This window comes from Mangifera indica, chromosome 2 (genome assembly GCF_011075055.1).
Source record: "Mangifera indica cultivar Alphonso chromosome 2, CATAS_Mindica_2.1, whole genome shotgun sequence".
In the NCBI taxonomy this organism is placed as follows: domain Eukaryota; kingdom Viridiplantae; phylum Streptophyta; class Magnoliopsida; order Sapindales; family Anacardiaceae; genus Mangifera; species Mangifera indica.
The window spans coordinates 6,271,566-6,285,174 of NC_058138.1; the positions used below are offsets into that span (position 1 = coordinate 6,271,566).

General features: G+C 31.4%; 1 long non-coding RNA gene across 1 annotated transcript; it reads left to right on the plus strand.

Annotated features, from left to right (window-relative positions):
- The first annotated feature begins 3,836 nt into the window (after positions 1 to 3,836).
- On the plus strand, positions 3,837 to 9,064 carry LOC123199947. Its single transcript, XR_006498469.1, has 4 exons — positions 3,837 to 5,762; positions 6,253 to 6,452; positions 6,893 to 7,933; positions 8,035 to 9,064. It is a non-coding gene; the product is annotated as an uncharacterized LOC123199947 (long non-coding RNA).
- Positions 9,065 to 13,609: the final 4,545 nt, after the last annotated feature.

The window sequence follows — 13,609 nt, forward strand, 5'->3', positions numbered from 1 at the left end:
AGTGAATGCCTCTTCAAACAATTCATTTGTATCTTCCCTGCTTTTTCTAGATTCATATCTGATAAATTCATTTGTATACAATTACTTTTTTTGTGAGGGAAAACATTTACTGTAATTAAACCATTCATTTTGCATATAACAAAGAATTTTTTTTTATTTAATCATATTAGAACTGATTATCAAATAATAGAAATACTTAAATCCAATGATGGACTACCATTGTTACACCAAAAAAGGTAAAAAATTTGATATTACATTTTCAATAAATTATGAATACATACACCACTTGTTTGGATAGACTCATCATTACTACTTAATCTTTCTTGGGTGGCTATCTGCTTCCAATTTCTTTTCTTTGCAATTCCACACACTATTTGATAAATTGTCAAAAGCGGGTAAACAATTAATTCGATAAAACAAACGCATTTTCCAAGCAGCAACCACATGATAGTCACTATGCTCTTAAAGATAATAGCACGTCAGGCCAATTTGCGTTTATATTTCAACAACCATATTATAATATATCTAGTTTGTAATTGAGATTGAATTTATCACGAGTGAAACTCGAAATGACAAAGGCCCACCAATAGAGAGGTAAAGGGAGGATATAAATTTTAGTAGGGTCACTTTACTTGACAATGTCTGATTGCTTGAACTCTTTTATTAATGGAATTCGTTCCTCATAATTAGTCTCCTTTTTTAAAGATTATACCCGAGTTAAAATCAAATTATTTATTTATTGGTTGGTTGTCAAAGTTTGAAGTGCTTAAATTGGTTAATTCAATTTAAAAAAAAATTGATTCAAATAAAAATTTTTAATTAAAAAAAGTCTATATAACCTCAAAGGTATAATCCAAGTTAAATAATCTAAAAAATTATTTAATCAATAAAAATACAAATTTACTGTTAATAACCCGTAAGTAAATAATTATATTTTATAATATTATGGGTTAATAAATATTTATCTATGTAAATTGTTATTTATTATAGATACAAAAGATTTAAACTTTATTTTACACTGAGCCGAACAAGAGTTGGCTCAGATCTGGTCCAATAGCCCTAATATTAAGTAAAAATCATGATAGCCAAATTGCGTATTGTATCGTATATTTAAAACTTGATTATCTGTATCGTATATTATATCGTATTGTAGAATATACCTTTTAACAAATAAAATAACAAAATATTAATAAAATAATGAGATTTAAATTTACACGTCATCATTTTAACAAATATCACTAACACCTCTAAAATTTAAAATTTTTTCATATTCACCCCTATAACACATCATTTTCTCTAAAAATGTGCATCAATTCAAATGAATAATACATATTGTGTCATAGGATATGTATTGTATCGTATTATATATTCATCATATCGTATTAATTTGACACACTTTAAGATACGAATCATTTTTTACTTATATTATATTATGTTGTAAGATATATATCGTGTATCATATGCAATGACAAATCCAAACATTGAATAAATGAAATAATGTACTAAAAGAAAAAATATAAAACACATCTAATTTATTTATGCGAAAAAAGCTCTTCAATATGAAATCAGCGAAAAAAATTGTGGGAATTTAACAATTCACTTAAATCCAATATGATAAAAGAAATGTTTACAACAACCACAATCCATAAAAAAATATTTTACACTGTATAACTCAAATGCAGTTATTAAAATCAAAACTCAATTGTCTATATTAAAAATCCACTCATCTCGTTGTGTATGATCAAAAAAATTAAGTTATAATGGTATGTGTAAATATTTGAATATCAATTATTTAAAAATAAAAACAAATTAAAATGGTATATTTGAATTGATCCTTAAAACAATTAAGAAATTTAAATTAATCATTTGAATTATTGGTAGCTTATTGACCTTACAATTTACTCTCAGTTACTTTAGAGGGGATTTCTGAAAATTGATCAAACTTTTCAGTTTTAACAATATTTCTTTTAATTTTAGGGGATAAGACATCCAAATGGTATCTTTGTTTTGAAAACAATTTTGCCTGTTCTCATCAATGTGCATTTAAAACTAATCAATTTTAATTATTATGGAATTGCTTAAAAATTAAGTTTAATTTGCATCTTATATGATTGACTTCTTTTCATCTCATTCAAAAAAATCGAGAACAATATAACTTGTTATTGAATCTATATGTTACCTTTCCTTTTACAACTATACTTCATTTTGTAATATATTTCTTAATTCTCAAACATTTATTCTTAGTAAACTATCATAATTATACAATTAATATTACATAACATTCAATGACACCTACACGGAACCATTGATAATTGATAGCAGTTTGTATATACGTTTTTGTTTTGTATACAAATTTCTTGTTTGTAATTACAAAACTTAAAATTATTTAACAAAAAAAAAAATTATAAATGAATGTTAACATTGGCTAGCCAACAATTACACTTAGAGGTGTCAAATGAGTTGGGTTGTGGAAGCCCAGGAAAAAAACCCGACACAAAAGGGCTTAGCCCGCTATAAAAGCAAGCCAGGCTAGGCCCATGGATTGTCCAAGTCCAACTGTGGGCCTAGGCACGGGCTGGTCCCGATAGTGTTTACAATTTTAAAAAATATTATAACATAATTAATTAAATATATAAAAAATTATAAATATTTATAAGAAATAAAAATTTTATACTTAAAAAAAAATGAATTAAGTTTTTTGTATCAATGATCAATCTTACACGCATGAGATAATCAAAATTTTAGTTTGATTAAAACATTTTACTTAACTTTTATTTATAATTGATGAATGAAGTGAATGATTTTATTCATTTAGATGTGAGACTCTTTGCAAAGTGCAAAAGCCTTATATCTAAAAAAATATAATCACTCACTCTCTTTATTTACTATAAATAAATGCTAAGTTAAGTAAAAGGTTCAACTAAATTCAAGTTTTGAAATTCACATTAGTGAGATTGATAGTAAGAACTTAACTCACTTATTACAAATAAATTTGTCTTATTTTTAATCATAATTTAATTTCCTAACATGTTTTCTTTTATTAGAAAACATAATTAGATAAATTATTTAATTAAAAATTATTATTTTTAATTAAAGTTAGGTTGACTTGTTATTATAGGACTAAACTTGTCCATTACTGTAAGGCTTGGCTAGACCCTATGCATTCATGGGCCTCAAGTTTTCTTTGCTTTGGCTTGATTCGTAAGGCCTATTACTGTGCAGACCCTAGGCTCGGCCTAGCTTGTAGGTCTTGTGGGTCTTGCTGGGGTCAACTCAGTTTGGCCTATTGCCACCTCTAATTATGCTAAAATATCTCAAAAGAAAATTATGAGATATTTAAACATTGAGACATTCAAATTCATATTTTTCTACTGTAGATTCAGAAGAAAATTATGTTTTTTCATTTAACTTCAATTAAAAAAAAAATTTTACCTGTGGGCTCCATCAGTTTGGATTGATGGTAATCTTTAAGGTGGCAAGTGAGCTTGACCATATCTTGGAATTGAAGTGGACTATAAAAATGTTTCCTTTTTTTTTTTAAATTGAGGGTGGGCTTTGACATCAATTTTCAATATTTTTCTTAATTTGAGAGTAAACCTGGGTCTATTCTCACAAAACTCAAATCTATTATTTACTGTAATATTTGATAATCATGATAAAATTTATTAATGATATTAATACAAATGTTACCATACAAATTTTATGGGGTAGAAATGCAGCCCATAAAAGCCCAATGGGCTTATTCCTCTACTTCAACCCAAAACTTATCCAAATGGCAATAAAAACAAAACCACAAAGCCGGGAAGGAATTCTCTTTTTCAAACAGTGCAATAGATTCCCGTACTCTATCTCTATCATTCATAGTCGCTGATTAAGCTTCCGTGTATTGCTTATTTCAAGTCTTAATTTTCTTTTAGTTTTGTTTAGGGTGCTGTTTGAGTGATGCCAAATTGTCTTAACTTGTTCATGAGCGCCTTCAATGTCGATTAAGCTTTTATCTTTAACATTTTCAAGCAAAATCCTCAAATGGGTTAATTTAACTGCCCGTATATCCTCACTTTCGTCTGCTAATGCACTGCAAGTTACTGATTATGAAGCAAAGATTCAATCTTTGAGAAATAAGCCATACCCGCATAATCTTATCTGGGTTTTGGATAGCACTGGCGACTTGAACTCTTCCGTGAAGATATTTAAATAGCTATTTCTCCAAAAAAGGTTTCAACACAGCTGATACTTATGGTATGACAATTTTGTAGTTTAGGAGAATGAACAAGAAAGGGTGTAGTCCTAATAGTAGAAGTTTTGAGATAATAATTATAAAAGGTCTTATTTTGAGCAATCGAGTGGATGATTCGGTTATCATTTTAGGCGAGATTTTATGCTGGATTTGAGCTGAAATTAAGTTTCTATACCTGTATAATACCACTGTTTTGTAGGGAAAAAAAACTAGGGGAGGGAATCTGACTGTTAAGGTTGATTAGAGCTTCAAATCCTTAGCCAGATGGGTTGATTTATAGGGAGTTAATTAGATGCACGTGTGTGACCCATACTTTAGATGATGCGAATTATCTTCTTGAAGAGATGATGGAAAACGATAGAACACCTGCTGTTGATGTGCTTGTTGATCTAGTAGTAGGACTTTGTGCTATGCTTGAAGGCTGCTGCAATGCTGGTAAAGCTTTTTTGGCAAAAGGTATCCCGGACAAAAGGGATGAGGGAAACATAACTGATTGTGATTCTTGGAATATTCTAATCATACGACTTTATGAGAATATGGAAACAAGGAAAGCTGATCAACTTCTTTGTAGAATGTTTATATTTTCCATAGTTCTTGACTCTGCGACATACTCAGCTCTTGTTGTAGCCAACTGTCGATCGAGAAAGTATGAGGATGCTCTGCAGGTGTTCCATCGGGTTTGTATCGAAAATTGGGTTCTGGATTCTATATCTTATTAGGACTTATGGAGAGCCTTTGCCAGGCAGGAAAGATTTGGAGGCTGCTGAAGTATTTCATTACATGTCGAAGAACAGATGCTTCCTCATTCCTTCTTCTTACAATATGCTGATTGGTGGCATGTGTAATAAAGCAATTAGGCTACAGAGTTTTGCTTACAGTTCTAATACTCCTTACACTACTCTAACTTACATGGCAATCATGCATGGATTATCAAAATTAAAAATGGCTAAAGGACTAATGGTAATTCTCTCACAAATGTTGGTGGACGGTTGTGCTGTTGATGTGGAAGTATATTGCATCCTCATACACAGCATGAGTGCACAAAATTGAACTAAGGATTCTGCTTTCTTTTTCAATGTGATGGTTAATGAGGGTTTAGTGCCTGACCGAGAAACAATGCATACTCTTCCATGTTGTTTGGCTAGCTAATCTCACTTGCACATGGTTTTAAGTGGGATTGATAAACTAGTTTCTAATAGTGATATTTTGGATTCATCTATGTATAACATACTAATCAACAACCTCCAGAAAGAGGGTCTAAAAAGTGAGGCTTCCCGATTATTGGATCTGATGTTAGAAAAAGGTTGGGTACCAGATGCTACAACACACGGACTGTTGGTTGGGTCTTTTATCAAAAGAGATACAGGTGGTGAAACATTTGCATATGAGGATTCCATGCAAGATAGTGTTAGCAACATTCTCGCTGAGGGAATGGGAAATACATGACAAGTTCCCATAGTTGACAATGAAACTGTAATTAGAAAGTTTCTAAATTATCCTTGTGGAAAACTCGCCATGATGGGATGTAAGCTTCTTCGGGAAGTAATTTTGCAGTTTCTGTTGAGTTGCATGAGAAATCAATCAATAATGGCATTTTATTTAGCCAGCCATCTTATAATCTGTGACATGATGCCACTGCATTGTAAATTCCAAAAAGAAACTTATTTGTTGAAATCTCCAAAAGCGTTGTGGCATCATATGCTTTTTGGTCCACTGTATTTTTTGTTAAGTATTTGTGCTTTGCTCTTTTCATTATTTCCTGTCAGTTTAATTCTTATTATGGTGCTATATGTTCAATATGCACTCGGGAAATCTCCTTGTTCTGTTAAGTCATACTTGATATGATATCAATGAGATTAGTGCTAGGGTATTTAATTTGACTCAAGTCAATTTCTGAAAAATGATCCTGTGATCCATTACATTATTGCCTGTATTTAGCTTCAATTTTACTTGATGATTTAGAATTGTTTGTATATATTGGATACATAACAAAGAAAAAATTTTTATTTTCACAGATATCAAGTAGTGCCCTAATCAGTTTGGATTGGCGTCAACTTGTCCATCAGACTATTTGGAATTGTATTTTAAGGTAGCATGAAGAGGGCAGAAAGATTATAATCAGCAAAGGATTGAGGTCCAAGGGAAGACTGGAATCGCAACCTTCAGGCCAGAGATTGTTGACCATTATTTAGCAGCTGAAGTTCATTCTTTGACAGTAAGATTGTTGTTGCACTCTAGCTAACCACATTTGCCACAGAAGCAGTTTTCATCAAGTTTTAGTCAATGATGGAAACTTTTACCGGTAACTTGGTTAAAGAGTGACAGAGTTATTACAAGTTTTCATCAGCTGAAATTCTCACCAAGGAAATGGAAATTGAAACAATAGATTCAAGATACAAATTGGTGTAAAGTGACAATATAGTTAATGACTAATAATAAAAGCTCTAATTTAGCTTGATTGCTCAAATGGGCATATATATATATATATATATGAATCATGACTTAGCTTGTCTCTCCTAATATTAATTCCTGGGTTTGTCCTCGAATCTGATATACTACCTAATTTGTATTATATTTTGAGGAATTTGGTTTTCTGGGTTGCATATTTTCAGGAATTTCAATGAATATTTATGGGTTATTTTGTTGAATAAGCAGGGGTTAAAGATGCAAGTGATAAGGAAATTCTAGTGGACCTGTTGTTCTGGCCGACCCACAAATATAATGTTAATATCTGGAGATAGAGATGTCTCCAATGCTTTCCATTAATTGAGGATGAGAAGATACAACATTCGGCTTGCTCAGCTGCAGAATGCCTTGGCTCTTCTCCTTGCAGTCATCAAGATCATATGGCTCTGGACAAGTCTTCTGGCTAGAGGCCTTTCATTAATGACTAAAATTGGTAACAAATTTCAATCCCTAATGATATGCCTTTTGCACATGTACAAATTCCCTAATTGGGAAATCCTAAAGAGAAATTCAGTAATAGTGGCCTAGTTGATATTCTGGAAGATCAAGAAACCTGTAAATTATCACCACCCTGGTACTAATTATAATCCCAAGAGTTCTGTTATTGGCCTTGCCCGGATGGATTTGCTCATTTTAGCCTTGCTCAGAATGGTTATAGAAATCATTATCCACCAGCCTTTAGTGCCAAACAATCACCCTAATCATCTTCATAGTTCTGTCCAAAAAGGCAGTGAGGTCACCAATTTTGATCCTATTAGCATGAATCTGAAGCCGGCATTGTTGAGTCAGTCGCAAAATGGACATATAGAGCATCAGAAGCTATCGTTTTCTTCACCAGTGAACTTGATTAATATGTCTAGTTGTGTCATATGGGGGACGTCACGATGTCCAAAACCTTAGAGGTATTGTGTTACTAACGTTTAACTCCTTGAAAGTTGAAAAGATACTGTCAATTGAAAGTAATATAATCTATTACATTCGATATGGATATCCAAAGCATCAGAATACTGACATTAAAAAGGCCTTGGAAATTGCCGTTGATCTATAGATGGTAGTGAAGCAGAAAATTGGAGCTATGAACTTGTATGTTGGTAAGAAGGAGAAACTTTGGAAATGTGTGAACTCTATTGCTGGTAATCCTATGCAAATCTCAGAAATGACATGGGAAAGAATCAAAAAGTTTCTGGTGTCTCTTAAAGGGACATTTGCAATAATGGCTTCTCAACGCAGGTAGGTTTCCTTTGCTTGTTTAGTTTAGCCTTAGCTTCTGAGATTTCTAATTGGACTGTTTTTTTATTCTGTCATGTGTGCTTTTGCATTTTCATTTATAGGTATGAAGCTGGTACTATTTTGAAGAATATGTGCTTGACAGAGCTTACATTAGGTGACATACTTCAGATCTTGAACATGTTAATTACCATAAAGAAATGAATTATTCATAATCAAGCAGGATGGCAGCCCATCATCATCGCTGTTGAAGAGCGCAGCCCTGAATTGGGCACGATATCTGGTTCATAAAGGTTTGACTGAGCTATCTGTGGTAAGGGAAAGGGGCCTCTTGATAGTTTGAAACAAACTGAGTGTAAATTGATAGATGATTTTTTGCAATAAGGTTGGTAAACAGTAAGTCTCCTTGTGCCAAGACTCATTCTGTAGATTTACTAGTGATGAAAGTTGTTACACATGATGGCTACTGTCTAGATTTTTTATTAGAGATGATGTTTCAAGTGAAAGTTTGCTAGATGTGTCAAAGAGTATACAATGCAAGGCTCTGCGGTACAAGAAATTGATCATCTGTTGCATCTTCTGGATTCTATCGAAAATTGCAAGGATGATCGTGCTGTTTCCAAATTTCAATGAAACATATTTATGCAGAAAAATTTCCTACCTCTCATATAGTTCATGGTGCCATAAGAACTCTAAATGTAAGGCCTGATTTAAAAGTGGCATTGAAGAGGCAAGAGTTTGGGTAGTTTGCAGAGAAGCAGATGACACAAATTACAGAAATTTATGAAAAATACATCCAACTGTAATTAGATAAACATAAAATATGTTCTGCTGAAAGCTACCCGTTCTCCTATGATCACATCATACTATGAAGACATCAAGATGAGCATGTGTCGAATCAACGGGTCTTTGTTCTTATTATTTTCGGGTATTCTCAGAATAAGCAGATTTGTAAATTCATCCCTCTGCAGCATCAGTTTAGCAGTTTGTCACTGTATTTGCTGTACTTCTTTGAAAGCTGTATGGTCCTTAGAGCTCGTAAAACCATTAGTCCCTTGGCTATAATCCTTATATTTAGGTCTCCTGTGTGCAAACTTTGATAGAAAAATCAAGTGTTTCTTATTTTTGCTCCCATTTGTATAGTGCTTTCACTTTTGCATTGAAATTTTTCTTTCTGTTAAATTGCTGCCAGTTTTAAGGTTTGCAAGCTTGGAAGATAGCAAGTTTCATACTGTAAATGCCAATATTTTATGGTAATTATTTGAAAACAAAATTGAGTTGGTTCATAAATTTAAAATTTAAAAATTGATATAACACAAACAGTTCTTTGTTTGTGCAGCTGTGTAGCCTTTTGGGTGAATTCCTGCCTTTGTCTTTGCTGCGCAGGTATAGCAGCTTTGATCACTTGTTCCTTGCAGTTCTAGTTTATTTTTTCCCTAGTGCAATTTTTAGTCCGTTGTAGGCCTCGTTCTGCATTTTTTTTTAAGGCCAGAAGCAGTTCTTGTTTTGCCTTCCAAATACTATTTTTTGAACTATTAGGATGGGAATTTTTGTATAAAATAGTCAAGTTGGTTAAGCTTACACTTGTAATGTTATGTGTTGTAAAGGTTTTGTTTGTTTCTTCTTTTGAACTCCATCGTAGTAAAAACTTTGATAGGTATTCAAAAGGAGATGTTGTTAGTCTCTTTAACTCTTCTTGTGAAGGTCTTGACTTGCCCTAGTCTGTGTTTTGGGCTGTCCTCCTTGTTAGGAAAGATGAGTGTTGGTTGTTCCCGAGTTCTCATGCTAGAAGACTTGTTGTTTTTGTTAATACATGCTTTTACTTACCAAAAAAAAAAAAAGGATATAACACAAACAAGTGATAAGAACTCAATAGACACAAAAAATGAAAAAAATTATCACAAAGCCTAATCCAAATAAATCATGTTATATTTGCATCATATTATCAAGCCAAGTAAAAAATTACTTCCCTGTTACCATTATTAATGTTTGCACTAAATAAGCAAAGTTGGACTCGATTTAAATCGAGTTGAGCTTGAATAAAGGCTAACTTGAGATAGAGCTTGACTTGTTCGATTGACAATAATTTTATTAGAGAAGTTGTTAGAGAAAATAAAGAAGAGTTATTGGAGATAAAAAGGAAAAATAATCAAAGAGAAAGAAAACTCGTGAGAGAAGATAAATTTGTTGATAACTCAATTGAACCAAACTAACTTGACTCAATCTTGAATTAACGCTATCTCTATTTAAGCTTAAGCTCCAATCATTTAAGCTGAATACCAAGCCAAGCAAGAGCCAAACTGGATATCATCCACCTGTAATATTAACTAACAATTATTATGAAGATAACATTATAAATATCATATTTTATATAATCTCACATAAATGTCACTACGCAAATTTTATAGGGCTAGAGATGCAGCCTGGAAAAGCCCAATAGACATGTCCCCCTACTTCAACCCAAAACTAATGCAAATGAGAACAACAAAAACAAAATCACAAAGTCGCAGAGGCATTCTCAATTACAAACTATGCCCTATATACAAAGGCCACAGGGCAAACATAAACCAAATTAAGATTTCACTAAGTTACTAGAATTGAAATATATATAGCTTAAAATAGACCTAGCAAAATCTGACACGACCCGTTGATTTGATATGATATGACACAAAAAAATTGAATTAGAGTTATTATTTTTTATACGAAAAGTAGTTTAGGCCATGTTTGGATTGACCCTTAAAAAATCGAATCGAGTTAAGGTTGACATGAAGCTAACTCGAATTGATCCAAACTAATTTGAACATTTTAAAAAAAATATTATATAACATCATTACAATAAAAAATCTCTAATATCTTTTATTTTCTTCATTTGATAGAAAGAGTTTCAATCTACAAAATTTCTATCCCTAATTTGAATCAACAAATAAATCGACATTGTATCACTAAACACAAAATTTGCACCACCCAAAGACATTCATTTAATTTAATAACTCTTTTTGGAAAAATTGTAAAAGACTATTTGTAGTTTTTTTTTGTTGGTGTGTTATAAGTACTATTGATTTGAACTTATTATGTTTGATGTGTCATATATTTGTTAATAGTTTTAATATATATAATAGTTACATTCATCATATGGATTGAAAATTAAATTTAAATATTTAACAAATAGTTGTTAATTTTATTATATATCAATGACATTATTTTAAAATTAAAGTTACAGAGTTACTTGGATTGTTAATTATAATATTCTATTATTTATCCTTACTAGAGATGTGTATAATTAGATTCAAATTGTAAAACTGGACTAAACCATTTAAAAATTATGGTTTGGTTTGTCAAATGGTTCGATTTTGGTTGACAAATTTTTAAAAAATAGTTTTCAGTTTGTGTTATGGTATTGACGATTTTCAAACCAAACCAAACTCTAAATTGTATATTTTTAAAACATATATATACAATTATATTTGATAAATTTTTTAAAATAAGTAATTAGGTGTACAACTTATTTTTTTCATATTTATTTTATCATTTTCTTTACATGTATATTTTATACATATTTCATATTTATTTTACATATTAATATTATGTTCTAGAAAACTATAATTCAATTAATTTTATAAAATTATATATATTTATAAATAAATGATTTTAATACATTCAAACCGTAATCTAAATCGGACCAAACTGTTAATTTTTTGGTTTGAAACCTAATATGGTTTGGTTTGAAAAATTTCTAAACCGTTTTTTCAATTTGGTTTGAAAAAGCTTTTAGACCATACTAAATTGGATTGTATACATCCCTAATTCTATAATTAATCATATAAAGTGATAAACAGACTATTATTATTAACTTGAAATAAAGCAATTTGGTAAGTATGTGTTTTTTTTTTTGTATTATTTCGTAGCAAATTGTGTTATTTTTTTATATTTGACAAAATGCATTGTTTCGCTAAAAATCAGATCATTACCTATTGCGTTTTGACACAACTTTACTTGTTACATAGTTTGGGTTATTTCGAGTCAAATCAACATGAAAATATTTCAGTTCGATTTAGGGTTGAAAAATTTTGACACAATTATATTTCAGGTTCGGCTTGGGTTTAAGGTCTTTAACGTGAAACCCGATTTGATACGATATGAACACGATCTAATGACACGAATTGTTAGGTTTAGCTTAAAATTCGTCAACAACCTTATTTAAATTACAAAATCATCATAAAAATCTCTAAATTACTATACTTTATTTTCAAACTAGATTGATTCATGGATAAATATTTGATTAGACCAAAATAAAAAAACAAATTTATAAGCTTAGCACTTTTATGAAACAACAAAATTATGTGCGATGGATCTGACAAAATTTGACACAAACCGTTAATTTAACATGATATGAAAAAATTTGAGTTAGGGTTATGATTTTCGACTTGAAAATAGTTCAAATTGGATTTAGATTGACCCAAAAAAATTAGGTTGTGTTTGGAGTGACAGGAAACTAATCCGAAAATTGTACTCATGAAGCATAACAATTTCCCTCACATAAATTTGACCAAACTTATTTGTACTCATGATGTCCTTGACTGCTATTAAGTGTGCCATCTTGGTCAATCGGTCAACTATAACCCATAATGCATTATATCCTCCTTTGACCCTCGATAACTTAACCATAAAGTCTATCGATATGTGTTCCTATTTTCACTTAAAGATACTGAATGGTTACAACAATCCGAATGGTCTCTAATGTTTGGCTTTAACCTACTGACAAACTAAACATTTAGGCACGAAATCCACTATATCTATCCTAATTTTTGATCACCAAAATGATCTCCTCATATCTTAGTATATCTTTACACTATCAAGATGAGCGGTGTAAAGAGAACTGTGTGCTCAGTGAGGATCATATCTCTTAAGCTCTCCTCTCAAGGAACATATATTCTTTCTCTGAACCTCAAGATGCCCTCAACCATACTGAAATTGGTCTTGGCATCTTGAGTAATTCTCTACCTTATCTATATATACCTCTTATCTGAAGCTTAGGCTACATAGATTTCATCTAGAATAGTTGACTAAATCTGAAGGCCTACCAATTTTTATATGATCACCTCAATCTGTTCTCTCACCAACTCTTGCTACAACTTATGGTGAGTGGTAATCAGTAATAGGACTATTTTTCTGCTTAGAGCATCAATAACCACATTGGTCTTACCTGGGTGGTATTAAATCTCACAATCATAGTCATTTACTAGTTCTAACCACCATCTTTGTCTCATATTAAGTTCCTTCTAAGTGAAGAAATAGTTGAGACTTTTGCGATTCGTGTAGATATTACTCTTTATCCTATATAGATAATGCCGCCATATCTTAAGAGCGAACATAAAGGCTACCAACTCAAGGTCATGTGTCGAGTACTTGGTCTTATACTCCTTTAATTTCTTGGAAGCATAAGCTATTACCTTACCCTTCTATATTAACATTATTTCCAAACCTTGATGTGAGGCATTTGTATAGAAGTCATACTCTTCACCCTCTTCTAGTAAAGCTAGAATGGGAATTGATGTCAATCTCCTATTTAGCTCTTGGCTACTTTACTCATTAGCATTCGACCATCTGAAAGAAACATCCTAATGAGTTAGTCATATGAGGGGTTAGGCTAACTTGGCAAATCCCTTAATAAAGCGCCTG